We start from the raw sequence: 4,734 nt of genomic DNA on the forward strand, positions 1-4,734 counted from the left end.
GGATATATACACATAAAATTTTCTAGTTGGAAATCAACAATATATGCATGCAGGAAGGAGATGGTTGGACTGAAGCTTCAGATTAATTAGGGAGATTTGGGCTGCAAGTAACCAAATATTCAAGCTCAACCAGCTTAAACAATAAGAAAAATGTATTAGTTCCCATAACGGAAATTCAGCTCAGGATTGTTTACTTTAAGGGCTTTGTGGTATCATGAGGGATCTAGGATATATACACATAAAATTTTCTAGTTGGAAATCAACAATATATGCATGCAGGAAGGAGAAGGTTGGACTGAAGCTTCAGATTAATTAGGGAGATTTGGGCTGCAAGTAACCAAATATTCAAGCTCAACCAGCTTAAACAATAAGAAAAATGTATTAGCTCCCATAACGGAAATTCAGCTCAGGATTGTTTAAGGGCTTTGTGGTATCATGAGGGATCCGGGTTCTTTCCATCTTTCCCCCAGCAGCCTAAACATGCTGACTTATCTCCAGGCCTGCTACCTTCATGATCACAACTTGGCTGCAGGCATTACAGGGGTCACATCAAGGCATGAAATGAGGCCACTTCTCCCTGTGAGAAAACATCCCCAATACATTTCCACGCCCTTCTTTTTGGCTAGATTTGAGATAAACTCCCCTTCCTAATCAGTGACTGGCAAGAAGAATTGAACTCCTAGGACTGGCTTAGATTAATCCAGATTTATGCCCTGAGTAAAGAGGAGGAATGGACCATGATGAAAGATGTGAATGGCTGCCAGGCAGTGGTGTCTCACCACCATGCACTTCTGGCTGCTGGTCTTGGCACTGTGCTGGCTGCTAGACTGTGGTGTCTCAGCACCTTGCACCTCTGGCTTTTGGGCAGTGGTGTCTCAGCACCTTGCATGTCTGGGTGCTGGGCGGTGATATCTCAGCATCATGCACCTCTAGCGGCCAGACAGTTGTGTTGCAGTACCTTGTACATCTGGCTGCTGGGTGGTGGTGTCTTAGCACTGTGCACTGAGGCTGGTCTTGGGGTCCAAGGCTATGGCTCTTGATAAGGAGCTCTTTTCACTCTTACATGACTCCTGCTGCTGACCTTCCCACCTCCTTTCTAGAACTTAGGTTTCTAAGTCCTTCCAGGTGAGACAGCTTTTCCACAGCTTCTCCAAGCATCTACATTGAAGTCTTTGCATGAACTAAGTCATGAACTAATTCAGTGGAGCAAGGCAATAAGTGGTGGCAGTTTCTCACTTCCCCACCACCAACTGCAGCAACCGCTGCTCCAGCAACATCTCTGGAATACAGGGATATATTGGATCAGTTACGCAGATTGCTTGACTCTCCCCACTGTGGCACTCAACTGACAGATGGTGGCAAGGGGTGGCCAGCAGATGGTAGAAGTTTGTCTGATTGCCAAGAGGAGCAATAAACCCTGGTTCCAGTAGAACATGAGTCCTTTGTCTCATTGATATACATGACAAACTCACTTTAAATCGAGCATGCAACTCCTCCTCTTTCCTGAGGCCTTCCTGGTTTATTGACAAGTGTTGGACAACACAACTGGCCACCTGAACTTCTCCACCTGGGGCAAAGAGGAAGAGCCCAGGTGAATATGGAGCTCTCCCCTCACTCTCACTGAACAGGACACACTCATAACCAGTCCATCTAAAAATGCCTGCAGGAAAAGATTATTAGCCCACCCCTTCCTGTATCTTGCAAGGTCTAAATCTAGTCATCCCAGAATGATAACATTCATCTCTTTCATGAAAACACCACAAACTTTCTGTGCACTCCCTTGGTAACAAACACACCACCAGTGAGAGAGTTTGTTTTAAGAGTTTAGCCTCTGGCTCTGAAACTTTTCACAAGTGGCCCCCCAGGGAAATTTTTGATCACCTTTTTCCGTGGGTTGGGCCCGCATTTTAAAAAATCCTATTTTAAGAGTTTAGCCTCTGGCTCTGAAACTTTTCACAAGTGGCCCCCCAGGGAAATTTTTGGTCACCTTTTTCCGTGGGTTGGGCCCGCATTTTAAAAAATCCTATCTTACACACAGTTTTTCCAGCAACAATTAATTTTCTCTCCCATCTTATAAGTAATCATATTTAATTGGGTGTGCAATAAAAATCAGAAGTAGCTATAGCACATTTTCCATTAAACATTTTTAAAAACTTTAGTTGAGGTGTAATATACTATGGAAAAGCACACACAACAAAAATGCATTGCTCAATTCATCCTCTCAAACCAAACACACCCAAATAACCAGCACCCAGATGAAGAAACAGAACATCATCAGCATCCTTGATTACCAGGCCCTTCCTCAACCTCCCTTCTAGTCACTATACACTATCCCTGCTTAAGGGTAATGCCTATCCTGGCTTCCAGTACCATAGAGTAATGTCCCCTGACTTTGGACTTCATGGAAATGATTTTTATAGTTTCTATTGTTTGTGTCTAGCTACTTTCACTCAACATAAGCTAAGATCCATATTATACATGGTTAAATGTCATTCATTCTCAGTGCTTAATGCATATTCTATTGCACAAATATACTAAAATTTATTGATCAATTCCACTGTTGATAGGCATTTGGGTAATTTCCCAGTGTTGGCTATTTCTAATAGTACTGCTTTAAACATTTTGGGATATACCTTTTGAGGACTATACGAGTATGTAAGCATTTCTCTATCTAGTACCCATACTAGTAGAGGAATTGTTGGGCCCTAGGGTACATGTCTATTCAGCTTTAGTAGATAGATTCTGCCAAATGGAACCTGCCAAAGTGATCCCATTAGACATTAGACATTTTTGAAATGTGGAATATAGCTTACGGACCCCACTGTTTTCTTCAAAGATCCCTTGGAGGTCTAAGGATATCAGTTAAGAACTGCTATTTAAAAAAATCCTATTATCTTGTTCTGTCCCCAGTGAAAACAGTTAACACTTATTATTCCTCATAAAACGCACTCCAATTATTTTGAGACTGTAATGAAATAATCTGTGATAGTTAATTTTATGTGTCAACTCAACTGGGCTAGGGATACCTTGATAGCTGGTAAAACTATTTCTGGGTGTGTCTGTGAGGGTGTTTCTGGAAGAGATTAGCATTCGAATCAGTGGACTGAGTAAAGAAGACCCTCCCTTACCAAGTGGGAGGTATCACCCTGTCCATTGAGGGCCCAAATAGAACACAAGGGCAGAGGAAGGGTGGACTCTCTTCTGGAGCTAAAACACCCATCTTCTCTTGCCCTTGGACATCAGAGCTCCTGGTCTGGGGGCCTTCAGCCCCAGAATAGGAGTTACACTGACAGTTCCCATGCAGCCTTTGGACTCAGACTGAATTACAACACTGGCTTTCCTGGTTCTCCAGATTGCATATCATGGAACTTTTTGACCTCCATAATTGCATGAGCCGATTCCATATTAAAGCACCTCTTATATCTCTACATATCCCATTGGTTCTGTTTCTCTGGAGAACCCTGACTAACACATCCTGTCTCAGCCCTGTTACACCTGGAATATAGAACATTTCCTCACAGGGAACGCCCAGACAAAGCCTCTATGCTCACCTAATGTGATGAAGGCACGAGACCCAGAGTGTTATGTGATCACAGGCGGTGGGTGTCAGGGTGAGCTCCAGAACCACCTTCTCTGTCACACACAACTTTTTTCTTCACTTTCAGGTAGGAAGGGAGGCAGAGAGGGGCTGGAAAGACACATATGCTGGAGACAGACAGGCCTAGGTCTGCACCCTGAGTCGGCCACTCTCCAGTGTAAACCTGGGACATGTGATTAACAAGGACAATTGTCTGGCTCCATCCATGGCCTGATTAACATTGCTTTTCTAAACCCAGCGCCTGTCTTCTCATGGTTAGGCAGTTAGAATAAAGTGTAAATTCCTCGCATCACTCGTAAGGCCCCACCACGCTCCAGCTGCACTGGCCTCCCTCTCCCGCAAGCACGTCAGCTGTGTGGCCTGTTCAGGGCCTGTGCACTCGCTCCCCCTCTACTCCAGCTGTTCTTTCCCTTCATCTTCACGGGGCTGCCTCTTCCTCGTGATTCAGGTCTCAGCTTAAATGTCACCTCCGTGGAGTGCCCCTCACTGACCAGCTCTCATCAGGCAGCCCCTCCCCACCCTGTCTATCTCCTTAGCCTATTGAGTATTCTTCAGAGTATATATCATTATGTGACATCATGTCCTTATGTGTTTATTGCCTTCCCACAATTAAAATGAAAGATCCACAAGATGATGACCATGTTTCTTATTCATTACTATATCCCCAGCACCTAGAGTAGTCCCTGCCACATAGTAGGTGTTCAATAAATTTTGGATGAGTGAATGATTAAGGTCTGAGTGAAGAAGTGTGCTGGCCCAGATCCATCTATCACTAATTGCCTATGGGAAAAAAAGTGATGTTCAGTTTCTACTCAATGGTGTTCAATAAATTTTGGATGAGTGAATGATTAAGGTCTGAGTGAAGAAGTGTGCTGGCCCCGATCCATCTATCACTAATTGCCTATGGGAAAAAAAGTGATGTTCAGTTTCTACTCAACGTAGCTTAATATTCTCCCCATCTTGAGCCCAGCATTAGCAGTTTTACTGGCCCTAAAGTGACCTGCCCATCTAAGTACTTGGCATTTCTGTTACCTCATTTCAACAAATCAATGTTGTGAACTTTCTGTTCCATAGAAACTTGTACTAATGCCTAATCACTAGTACACCAAGAAGACTGTTTAACTTGTCAAAAATGA

General features: G+C 43.7%; 1 pseudogene; it reads right to left on the reverse strand.

Moving 5' to 3' along the window:
- Nucleotides 1-1,277, reverse strand: part of LOC103591818 — a 4,278-nt pseudogene extending 3,001 nt beyond the window's left edge.
- Nucleotides 1,278-4,734: the final 3,457 nt, after the last annotated feature.

This window comes from Galeopterus variegatus, unplaced genomic scaffold, assembly GCF_000696425.1.
Source record: "Galeopterus variegatus unplaced genomic scaffold, G_variegatus-3.0.2 Scaffold1034, whole genome shotgun sequence".
Taxonomy (NCBI): Eukaryota; Metazoa; Chordata; class Mammalia; order Dermoptera; family Cynocephalidae; genus Galeopterus; species Galeopterus variegatus.